This window comes from Gossypium hirsutum, chromosome A10 (genome assembly GCF_007990345.1).
Source record: "Gossypium hirsutum isolate 1008001.06 chromosome A10, Gossypium_hirsutum_v2.1, whole genome shotgun sequence".
In the NCBI taxonomy this organism is placed as follows: Eukaryota; Viridiplantae; Streptophyta; class Magnoliopsida; order Malvales; family Malvaceae; genus Gossypium; species Gossypium hirsutum.
In genome coordinates, this window is record NC_053433.1 from 101,265,032 (window position 1) to 101,278,264 (window position 13,233).

A 13,233-nucleotide genomic window follows, 5' to 3' on the forward strand; every position below is an offset into this window, starting at 1 on the left:
ATGGTAAAGAACCTATCCCACGGGGCTGTGGCAATAATTGCGCACACATCATCAGCCAAACGGACTTGTTCCAATGAGGCCCAATCCATGCAGTGGCCTACGCCGAGGGGTCATACTCAATGAAGCTGGTACAGTTCCTCCTGGGGGCCTGTCGAAAATCAGAGATAGGTGTGGTGAGCCTTGGCATATGCGCTCAAAGAAGAGGTTGAGCCTGGGCCCTTCCATTTTTTCGAAGCGGGGACGGCAGTCTTCTTGCCTTGTGTGTTGGTCATAATGTTCTTGAAATAATAAAAGAGTGTATCAATAAAGAATATATTACCAAATAAAAGCAAATAATCCTAATTAACAAGTTACTCCTAAAACCTAATATTCGAAATTGAGATACGCACACTTCATATAATGATTCTAAAAAAAAGTAAATAATTAAATAATTAAATAATTAAATTAAATCCAAACTAAACATGAAGTAGAACTAAAAGATAAAGTGAATTATACTAAAAATTATATATGCTGACAATAGTTACTAAGAATAAAAAGAAAAATTGGCAGAAAACAATCATATTAGACAAGAAACATAAAAATGAAAAATGCATGGTTACAAGAACAAATTCAATGTGAAGATATAAGTCCAAATAAAAATCGGAACAATGGCTAATCATGATAATGATAATAAACAATGAAAGGAAAATATAATAGAATAAGAAGAAGAAATAACTAATGTAAAATAACTACTATAATAATGATCAAAATAATAAATGTTAGGGGTGAACGGAAAAATCGAAAGTGATCGATAGTGGCCGGAGTTTGGTCAGACGGTCGTTTCGATAGGGAGACATGCGGTAATGCTTGGTGGTCCGTGCAAGGGGCAAGCCGAGAGGGGGCTGCAGGTGGACGGTGGTCGAAGGGAAAGAAAAAAGAGTAAAAAAAGAGGGAGAAGGAAAGAAGAAAGGGGAAAAAAGGGGTAGGGGACGGAGGAAAGAAAAGAAAGAAAAAAGGGAAACAAAAATACGAAAGAGGAGAGGGATGTCGTGGCTAGTCGATAGACGGTGAGAGGGAGAGGGGAACGACGACGTCTAGTTGAAGAAGATGGGGGAGAAAAAGACAAAAAATGGAAAGGGAATTTAGGGTTTGAGGGGTTTTATGGGGACACGGTCATGTGAGTCCCGTGTTGGGCCACACGGCCGTGTCACACGCCCGTGTAGCTTGAAATCTGGTCCGTGTTAGTCGAGGAGAATATTAGCCCACTCATCATACGGCCTAGGACATGCCTGTGTGTCCAGGCCGTGTAGTTCACACAACCTTATCCCACGGCTGTGTGCTATGTTGTTCGCTTCTCCCATACCCGTATGGTCTTTCATACGCCCATATGTCTGAACACACGGCCATGTGCTTCGCCCGTGGAGCTCTCTGACTTGTTTAAAATTTGAAAATTAATCTTCAGTTTTCACATGGCCTAGGACACCCCCGTGTGTCTAGGCTGTGTAGTTTACACGGCCGTATCGCACGGCCGTGTGCTACGTCATTCGCTTCTCCCATGCCCATGTGGTATCCCACATGCCCGTGTATCAGAACACACGGCCATGTACCTCACCTGTGGAGCTCTCTGACTTGTTTTAAATTTAAAAATTTAGCTCCAGTTTTCACATGGCCTAGGACACACCCGTGTCGCCAAGCTGTGTTCTCTATACGGCCATATCGCACACCCGTGTGACCTCTGTTAGGCCGTGTCTCTCTCGATATTTGGGTAAATTTAGCTACAGGGTCAACACGGGCAAGGACACGCTCGTGTGGTTTACACGGTCGTGTCTCTGGGCTGTGTAGCTCACTGTCGAATTTTTAAAATTTTAAAAATTAAGTCCCAAAAACTATACGGCCTAGGACACGCCCGTGTGTCCAGGCCGTGTGTGTCACACGGCCACATCGCATGGTTGTGTAACTCATTATTGTCCCCGTGTGAAGTCACACGGCCTAGGACACGCTCGTGTGTCCAGGCCGTGTGGGTCAAAAACTGCATAATATGATGTAGAAATAAGAAAATTAATCAGGTTAGTACTCGAGTTGCCTCTCGGGAAGCGTTTATTTAAAGTCTAAGCTAGACTCACCTTGTGCGAATGGTTACGGAGGTTCAAGAAGCTGGAGCTCCTCTCTATTGTTTTTGAAATCCTCACCATTATAAAGTTTAAGTCGATGACCATTTACCTTGAATGTGCCAAATTCTGGGTGAGTTACCTCTATCGTACCATATGGGAAAACGGTTTGCACTACGAATGAGCCTGACCATCTTGATTTCAGCTTTCTGGGAAACAATTTGAGCCTTGAGTTATACAATAAGACAAGATCTCCGACTTCGAATTGTTTAGGCTGCTTTAAACGAGTGTCGTGGCGTCGCTTTGTCGCTTTTTTGTATAATCGTGAGTTCTCATAAGCCTTTACTCGCCATTCTTCTAACTCGTTCAGCTGTATCAATCTCTTCTCACCTGCGTGTTTGAGATCAAAGTTTAGGAATTTTATAGCCCAAAATGCTTTATATTCTAATTCGAATGGTAGATGACAACTTTTCCCATAAATGAGTTTGTAAGGAGAGGTTCCTATGGGAGTTTTTAAAGTAGTTCGGTAGGCCCATAAAGCGTCATCTACTTTTGTCACCCAATCCTTCCTATTTGATTCTACGGTTTTCTTTAGGATACGTTTAAGTTCTCGATTGGCGACTTCGACTTGTCCACTGGTTTGAGGGTGATAAGGGGTAGCTATCCTATGATGCACTCTATATTTCTTAAGTACTTTATCAAATTGAGCATTACAAAAATGTGTACACCTATCACTAATGATCGCTCTAGGTGTTCCGAATCGAGAAAAGAGCTTTTTTGAGAAATTTGACTACCACTCTAGCATCATTAGTAGGTAAAGCTTGAGCTTTTACCTATTTCAACATATAATCGACTGCTACTAGGATGTATTTATTGCCATATGAACTAGGGAATGGGCCCATAAAATCGATACCCAAAATATTAAATATTTCACTTGAAAGCATATATGTTTGAGGCATTTAATCACGTTTAGAGATATTACCTGTTCTCTGGCATTTATCACAAGAAGTAACATACTTTCCAGTGTCTTTGAATAGTGTGGGCCAATAAAAAACCTGATTCGAGCGCTTTATGTGTTGTCTTAGTTCTACTGTAATGTCCTCCTATTGGGCCTGAGTGACATTGTTCTAGGATCTTACTCGCTTTTGATTGTGTAACACATCTTCGAATTACTTGATCTGCATATACACGAAAAAGAAAAGGATTCTCCCAAAAATAATTTTTCATATCAGTAAAGAATCGCTTCTTTTGATGAGGTGTTAACCTTTTCGGAATGATGTTAGCAACTAGATAATTCGCCATATCTACAAACCAAGGGCTTTCAGAGTCAGTTATAACCAGGAGTTGTTCTTCAGGAAACGAGTCATTTATCTCATGTTCATCAAGCTCCTTAAGATGTGGGTTTCCTAATCTGGATAGATGATCTACTGCAAGATTTTCTGCTCCCTTCTTATCTTGAATTTCTAAATCGAATTACTGCAACAATAAAATCCATCTTATTAGTCGAGGTTTTGCATCTGATTTAGAAAGGAGATATCGAAGAGCTGAATGATCAGTATATACGACAACTTTAGATAATATTAAATAGGGTCTAAATTTATCGAATGCAAAAACCACAGCCAATAATTCTTTCTCAGTCATCGTACAATTTTCTTGTGCGGCTGTCAATGTCTTGCTAGCATAAGAGATCGGTTGAAAATGCTTGTCTCTTTGTTGTCCAAGAACCCCACCTATTGCAAAATCACTTACATTACACATTAGTTCAAAGGGTAAATTCCAATCAGGTGCAACTACAATCAGAACATTAATTAAATTATCTTTCAGAGTATTAAATGCTTCTAAACATTCCTGATTGAAATCGAAAGGCACATCCTTTTCTAGTAAATTTGTTAAAGGCTTAGCTATTTTAGAAAAATCCTTAATAAATCATCTATAAAATCCAGCATGTCCTAAAAAGCTTCGAATAGCCTTAACTGAACTAGGGGGAGGTAATTTCTCAATAGTTTCAATTTTTTTTTGTCAACCTTGATCCCTTTACTAGAAATTTTATGGCTTAACACAATCCTTTCACAAACCATGAAGTGACATTTTTTCCCAATTTAGTACAAGGTTCGTTTCCTCACATCTCATTAGAACTCGTTTTAAATTTTTAAGGCAAAGATGAAAAGAGTTACCGAATACCGAGAAGTCATCGATAAATACCTCCATAATGTCTTCTACGAGTTCATCAAAAATGGCCAACATGCATTGCTGAAAATTAGCAGGAGCGTTACATAATCCAAAATGTATTTTTCAATAAGCAAACGTACCGTATGGACATGTAAATGTTGTTTTCTCTTGGTCCTCAGGAGCTATTGGGATTTGGAAGTAACCAGAGAGTCCATCTAGGAAGCAATAATACATATGCCCAGATAATCTTTCCAACATCTAATCAATGAATGGTAAAGGAAAGTGATCTTTTCTCATGGCATCGTTCGACTTCTTATAGTCAACGTAATCTCTCCATCCCGTGACTGTGTGTGTTGGGATCAATTCATTCTTCTCATTAGCCACAACAGTCATGCCTCTTTTCTTAGGGATAACCTGCACAGGACTCACCCAACAACTGTCAGAAATAGGATAAATAACTCCAGCATCTAGAAGTTTAATTACCTCAGCTTTTACGACTTCTTTCATGTTAGGATTCAGTCGTCTTTGAGCTTGTACATAAGTTTTATATTCATCTTCCATTAAAATTTATGTGTGCAAAAAGAAGGATTGATCCCTCTTATGTCAGAAATCTTCCAAGATATAGCTCTTTTATGCTCCTTCAACACTTGAAGTAACTCGTCCTTTTTGGTTGGCTGTAAATATGAAGCAATAATCACTGGTAATATGGAATTATTTCCAAGAAACGCATATTTTAGGTGATTTGGTAATTGCTTCAATTCCAATTTAGGAGGTTCTTCAACAGAGGGTTTTAATTTTAATTCATTGTTTACCTCAATACCCTTATAATTGTTCTGTCTCGGTGAAGACTCATTAGAATTTAATTCAGCTTTTGTCTTACCTAACACAAAATCATTGTCACTTTCCTCCTCTCCTTGGGCAAGACACAGTTCCAACGTGTCCTTATGAACAATTTCCTGTAAAGAATCTTGATTAGAATGATCAATAGAATCAATAAAATAGTAGGAGTCATCTTGTTCTTTAGAAAATCTCATGGCATCCTAAATTTTAAAAATAATCTCTTCGTCACCTACCCTAAGCACAAGTTTATCGTCACCCACATCAATAATAGCCCTAGCAGTGGCTAAAAATGGGTGACCTAAAATTAAAGGCACTTCAACATCCTCATCCATGTCAAGCACAAAAAAATCAACAGGGAATATGTATTTATCTAATTTTACTAGTACATTTTCAATAATACCCCTAGGATATTTAATAGATCTATCAGCTAGTTGAAAAGTCATCCTAGTAAGTTTTGGTTCCCCAAGGCCAAGTTGCTTGAACATTTTGTAAGGCATCAAATTAATGCTAGCGCCTAAATCAGCTAGTGCCTTCTCAACATTTAAACTACCAATTAAGCAGGGAATAGTAAAACTTCCTGGATCTTTCAATTTGGTTGGTAGTTTATTTTGGAGTATGGCTGAGCACTCCTCGTTGAGTTCTACTATAGACAGCTCTTTAAACTTCCTCTTATTTGTTAGAAGCTCCTTCCAAAATTTTGCATATGTAGGCACCTGCGAAATAGCTTCAACAAAAGGTAAGTTAAGTTCAAGAAATTTACCGAATTGTGCATCCATGCAGTCTTTCTTCAACTTTGATGGATATGGGATTGGTGGTTTATATTCCTTTAGCATCATTTTTCACTTATTTTGGGTTTTACGTCCTCATCATTCTTCCTATCAGATTCTTGTGTTTTTCAGATTTAGTTAACACTTTTCCACTCCTTAGGGTAACTACTTTCACGTGCTCTTTTGGGTTGGGTTCGGTGTTACTAGGCAGGCTCCCTTGTGGTCTCTCTAAAATCATCTTAGCCAGCTGCCCTATTTGGTTCTCGAGCCCTTGAATTGATGCTTGTTGATTTTTAAATGCAGTTTCAGTGTTTTAAAAACTGGTTTTTGCCACTAAAATAGACTTCGTCATCATCTTTTCAAGGTTCAAATTTTTCTCTTGCTGGTAAGGTTATTGTTGGAAGCCTGGAGGGCGTGGTGGTCTCTGATTTCCTTGGCCAACCCATGAGAAATTTGGGTGGTTTCTCCAACCTGCATTGTAAGTGTTACTATAAGGATTATTTTGAGGTCGAAGATTATTACCCATATAATTTATTTGCTCGGTATCCATGCTAGAGCCAAAGGGTAAATATTTTGAATTGCCCATTCCACCTCCACTCGTGTCACACTGCATTACCGGATGTACCTGCACCGTATAGACCGTCAATCTTTTTATTCAAGAGCTCTACCTGGTTTGATAGCATGGTGACTACATCTAAGTTGAAAACACTAGCTGATTTCGTCGGCTTTTTTCTCATGACTTGCCACAGGTAGTTATTCAGTGACATCTCCTCTATAAACTCGTAAGCCTCCTCAGGTGTTTTGTTATTTATGGTTCCACCGGTAGCTGCATCGACCATTTGCCTAGTTGAGGGGTTCAAACCGTTGTGAAAAGTTTGAACCTGTAACCATAAAGGTAACCCATGGTGAGGGCACCTTCTTAGTAAGTCCTTATACCTCTCCCATGTGTCGTACAAAGTTCTAAATCCATCTGCACAAAGGAAGAGATATCATTCCTCAACTTTGCCATTTTAGCCGGTGAAAAATACTTTAGTAAAAAATTTTCGGTCATTTATTCCCAAGTAGTGATGGAACCTCGTGGTAATGAGTTCAACCACTATTTAGCTTTGTTCCTCAATGAAAAGGGGAATAATCGAAGGCAAATAGCATCATCAGAAACACCGTTTATTTTGAAGGGATCACAGAACTCTAAGAAGCTGGCCAAATGAGTATTCGGATCTTCATCTTGCAAAACATCAAACTAAACATACTATTGAATCATTTGTATAGTGGTAGGTTTTAGTTCAAAATTATTTGCAGTAATTGCAAGTCTAATAATACTCGATTCAGCCCCCGCTAAATTAGGCTTAGCATAGTCATACATAGTACGAGGAGCAGGATTCTGATTTACAGGAATTGCTGCAATCACAGGAGCTAGCGAATTATTATGATTTTCAGCCATCTCCTCGATAGTATTGGTATCATCTTTGTGCCTTTTCTCTATATACTGTAAACTTCACCTTATTTCTCTATGATTTTTGCAAGCTGTGCTTTCAATTTTGCTGTAAAAAAGTAGAGGTCCTGACGGGTTTCTTCTAGTCATAAACTACAAGAACCTGCCAGAAGCAAACAAAAGAAAAATTAGTAATTAAAATAAAAAATAAAAATAAAATTCAATAAAAAAATGGCTAAAATAATAAAAATTAAGCATTCCTAATATCTTAGTCCCCGATAACGGCGCCAAAAACTTGATGATCGTTTTATGGAACACAAAACTAGACTACGATCACGACTAATGCAAGTGTACCTATCGAATGGTAGTATAGTTATGGTGAGTCTAGAATATCATATCCACAAGGACTAACAGTACTAGTATTAACTTTCTTTCATTATTTAACCTAAAATATAAGGGATTCGTTTTATTCTAATATTAACTAACTAATTAACTATTGAATGCAACAGAGAGTGAAGAAAATAATCAAATAAACCAATAATAAAGACAATATCCAATGAAGTATCCACCTAGACTTCACTTATTATTTCGAATCTGAACCAAACGATTTATTCACTTGTCTTGATCTGTAGAGATCCCTAAATTATGTTAATTTATCTTTTGAAACAAAAAACAACTGACTTTAGGTTGACTAATTGAAATTTATTTCTAATTAAAACCCCTATTTCTATGGATTCCTTTATTAGATTTGACTCTAATCCGACAGACTTATGTCGCCCTATTTCTAGGGTTGCATGCAACTCCGCTTAATTATGCGAGATCTACTTTTAAACAGAGACTTTTTCTCCACTGAATAAGCACATCAAACTTGGAATAATATCTTGAAAATATTAAGGGAAGAATTAATAACTCATAATTAAGAACAAGAACAAGTATTTATCATTAAATTCAGAACTTTAAATAACAAGATCTGTCCTAGGTTTCATCTTCTCTAGGTATTTAGGGAGTTTAGTTCATAACGCAGTAGGAAAACATCTCAAAAATAGGAAAATAACAAAACATAAAGAAACCCAAAAACTTCGGGAGAGAAATTGGAGAGAAATCTTTAGTCTTGAAGGAGATCCTGCTTCCGAGTTGAATCCGTTGGCGTTCTTCGAGTAATTCCTGTGTCTTACTCTGTGTGTCCCCTTTAGGTAATCTTCTAGTGTGTTCATATATACTTTAGAATACTTAGAAACCTTAAAATTTGGTTTTTTCAGCGTATTTAGGAAACAGGGAGCGATATTGACACGGGATACCACACGAGCGTGTGGCCATCCCGTGTGGCTCACACGGGTGTTACTCTACCCGTGTGGAATTTGTCTTAGCTGTGTGGGTCCTTCAATCAGCCCGTTTTGTCCATTTTTTTGCCTTTTTTACTCCTTTTGTTCCCCTATGCTCTCCTGAGTATAAAACATGAAATTAAGAGATTAGGAGCATCTAATTCACTAAATTATATGATAAACCATCCAAAAATATGCTAAGTATGGGATTAAAATGTGTTACTTTTATGGTTTATCAAGGGGTTTGAATTAAACTTGAAAAAGTCTTCGAGGGCCTCTTTGCAAGCTTAAATAATCAGCTAATAAGCTAATTTGGGTCAGATCTTGGGACGATTTTAGGCTGTCCATTTCTTGGTCGGTTCGGTTCACTCGGTTCAGTTCAACTGGACCACTTTTTCATAATTAATTAATAATAATTTATTAACCCAAATTAAATTGGATATAAATTAAAATTAATTATATTATGAATTAATGCATATAATTTTGGACCATCTTAGACTGAAATTTAGTTCGCCTCACTATATAACACCCCTTACCCGTACCCGAGACAGGGAAAAGGTACGAGGCGTTACCGGACACATAATCAGACATTTCAAAGAAATACGGGTTATAAAATTTCATTCTAATTTAAAACCAATCAAACAACATCATAGTGTCTATTATGGACCTATAAGGTCCAAGACATATATTAAAATTGATCCGGGACTAAATCGAGAGCTATTGAAAATTTTAAGGGTTATGCTTCACACGCCCGTGTGGAGGCAAAGCACAATCCTTGTGCTTAGGGACACGCCCGTGTCCCTTACCCATGTTGAATTAGTTGAATTTATTTTTCATTTCGAACCTACAGGGGATTTCACACGGCCAAGCACACGCCCGTGTTCCTGACCCGTGTCCCTTACACGGCCTAGACATGCTCGTGTCATCGCCCGTGTCAAAAAACCCGAGCATTCTTTTTATGACATCATCATTCATTTTGAGGCACACGGCTAAGGCACACGCCCGTGTGCTTAGGCCGTGTCCACCACACGATTGAGACACAAGGTCGTGTCTCTGCCCGTGTGTTTACTACCATGCAAACTGACCTAAAATTTTTGGTGCAGGAGACACACGGCCAGGAAACACGGCCATGGGGGCTGACCGTGTGTCACACACGGCCTAGACACATGCCCGTGTGTCTACCCGTGTGGACCTTTTTAGGGCTATTTTCCAAACCTTTGGTCACCCTCTATTATCCATACACATTTATAGACTTCAACGGTACTTAACATGGCCTAATTATACTCTTAAACAACCTTAGTATAATTCATTGCATGTTAACCTCATCTCATCGGTTTAGTACATGCTAAATTATCCTTTTCATGTTAGGGATTATCATAGCACATTTTACATTGTACCCTTAGGCCATATTATAACCATATACCATTATATGCTATGTCCACTCTCAAATTATTAGGTTCCATTTCAAATCATTCATCCATGATAAACCTCATCATCATATCTCATGAAGCATTTAAACATAAACATGCATCATTAGTAGGTTAACAACCTACTTTAATATGACCCATATCTCATGGCCATATACAAAAGAATAAGTATACAATTTAAGCCTTTACATTGGCTAGCCAAATGACACATATAACAAAATAACCAAAAGCCCTATACATGCCATTAAACAAAATAAAAGTATCTATATATCAAAGCGGGACAAGTCGACAGTGTGTTGATTCTTCAACCTTTTTCCAATCTTCACGTGCACACAAGCTCTGTAAGACAGGAAAAAGAGAAGGGGGTAAGCATTTATATGCTTAGTAAGTCTAGATAACTGGAAAGTAAACTTACCGGTTAATTAGAACTTACCGGTTAATTAGCATACAACCATATTTGGACAATAATTCCAACAAGCATCAAATAGTTTCCTTATCACATGCACTCAATCATCAAGTTAGTCTCATAACAATACATCATGTTATTAGCCTTAGATGAACTCATAAATTCAATATTTCTATTCTTTATTTCTCATGTTAATCCCGTTGAATTTCACAAAAATCTCAATGGATAGCCCAATAACCGTTAAGTCATACAAGTGATCATCTCAAGAACGCACTCCCACGAACCTTACATCTTACGGCGGGATTACCAGTCCAGGCTAAATCCCGTTTAGCAATAACTCATAAAGCAATGTCGGAATTACCAGTCCATGCTAAATCCGTTTTTACGACAATTACTCTCATAAGCTCGGATCTGAATTGCCAGTCCAGGCTAAATTCAGTCCTCAATCGGATTTTCTGTCCGGACTAAATCCTTATTGCATCCATATTCTTCGGGATGCTCGATCACTCAAGGAACACCGTTCGGGCTACATTCTTTCTATTTTGAGATCATCGGATTACTCGTCCGGGCTAAATCCTTTTCTGCAGCACATGGAGGATCTCATATCATGTAAGCCATAATTTATCAATCAGATTTCCCTTTCTATTTCAACCGGGACATTTATCAGCCTTTTTAATTACACCACCACATTTCATGGATTTTTATGCAATGAATATCTAACTTTTCATAAATTCAAGAACATACATATTTATGTATATTAAGAGTTTACTTTGGGTTATACGAACTTACGCAGTAGTCGTTTCGGATTCGTGTCTCGATTATTCCAAAACTTTTCATTTTCCACGGTCGACCTCCGAAATTGGTTCCTCGGGGTCTATATCAGTAAAAATAAATTATTAATACCTCACATTGTTCATTTTCGGCTTAAGACTCACCCCCAGGCAAAATGACCAAATTGCTCCTAACCTTCCACACTTTTACAATTTAGTCCTAAGGCTCGTATAATGAAATGCATGAAATTTTTAAGTTACCCAAGCCTAGCTGAATGTTTTTCTTTCCTATAGTAGCCCACGTTTTCTTCCATTTCACATTTCTACCCCATATTTTATACCTTTTTCAATTAGGTCCCCTTTTGGTAATTTCATGGAAAATCACCTAGCAAAAGATGTTTATATAACATCTAACTTTCATAACCCTCCATAAAACATCAAAGAAAAACCATCTCATGCATGGGTCAAATTTCTAACATGAACTCTAGCTTGAAATATGGGTAGAAATGGATAGAGCGTGTTACGAGGGTTTCAAAAATACGAAGAACATTAAAAACGGGGCTAGGGAACACTTACTATTGAGCTTGAAATGTTGGAAAACCTTAGCTATGGAGACTCCTTCAAATTCGGCAGCATGGAGAAGAAAATGAGTGAATTTTTGCTTGATTTTCCCTTTTTTATTTCATTAATTAACCAAATAACCAAAATGCCCTTCCTTACTAACCTGTCCAAATTTTCCATGCATGCCCATTTTTGTTCAAAAACTTAGAAATTAGGCAAATTACTCTTTAAGGACCTCTAATTAACATTCCGAAGCAATTTCATATAGTTGCTTCTATAACACAAGTTTTGCAACTTATTCAATTTGGTCCTTAATTTCCAGTTAGACACCTTACACATAGAATTTCTTCATGAAACTTTAACACATGTTTATTTTCATATCCTAGACCTCATAATGATCATGAAATAATTATTTTAGCGTCCGATTTGTGGTCCCGAAACCACTATACTGAGTAGTCTATTTCAGGATGTTACATTTCTCCCCCCTTAGGGACTTTCGTCCTCGAAAGTCTTACCAGTAAATAGATTCGGATATTGACTTCTCATGGTTTCTTTGGGCTCCCATGCAGCCTCTTCTACCCTGTGTCGATGCCATAAAACTTTCACCAAGGCTATATTTTTGTTCCTCAACTGTCTGACTTCCCAAGCCAAAATCTTAACCGGTTCTTCACCATAAGTCAAATTTGGTCTGATCTCAATTTTCATCGGTGAAATCACATGAGAGGGGTCAGACCTATATCTACGTAACATGGACATATGGAATACATCGTGAATCTTTTCCAATTCTGGTGGTAATGCTAAACGGTAGGCTAATGATCCAAGCCTTTCGGTGGTCTCATATGGTCCGATAAATCGCAGACTCAGTTTGCCTTTCCGGCCAAATCTCAATACCTTTTTCCATGGAGACACTTTTAAGAACACTTTATCTCCAACTTGAAATTCAATCTCCTTTCTTTTCAAATTAGCTTATGACTTTTGTTTATCCGACGCCACTTTCAAACAGTCGCATATCACTTTAACCTTTTCTTTAGTTTTCCTCACTAAATCAACTCTGTGCATCTGGCTTTCCTTGAGCTCCGTCCAATATAGCAGAGTCCGGCACTTCCAGCCATACAATGCCTCATAAGGTGCCATCTTTAAACTCATATGGCAACTGTTGTTGTGGGCAAATTCCACCAATGGTAAGTATTTTTCTCAACTACCCTAAAATTCAAGGACGCAACACCGCAACATGTCCTCAAGAATCTGAATTGTCCGCTCAGATTGACCATCAGTCTGCGGGTGAAAAGCCGTGCTAAAACTCAACTTTGTACCTAAGGCTTCTTGAAGCTTCTTCCAAAATCTCAAAGTGAATCTCGTGTCCTTGTCTGAGATAATCGATGTCGATATCGGTACCCCGTGTAATCTCACAATTTCAAATACATACAAGTTAGCCAATTTATCAAGTGAGTA

At 38.0% G+C, this 13,233-nt stretch overlaps 1 non-coding gene across 1 annotated transcript; it reads left to right on the top strand.

Moving 5' to 3' along the window:
- The first annotated feature begins 6,760 nt into the window (after nt 1–6,760).
- LOC121208645 (small nucleolar RNA R71) lies at nt 6,761–6,866 on the top strand. The gene has a single exon (XR_005903776.1). It is a non-coding gene; the product is annotated as a small nucleolar RNA R71 (small nucleolar RNA).
- The last annotated feature ends 6,367 nt before the right edge of the window (nt 6,867–13,233 follow it).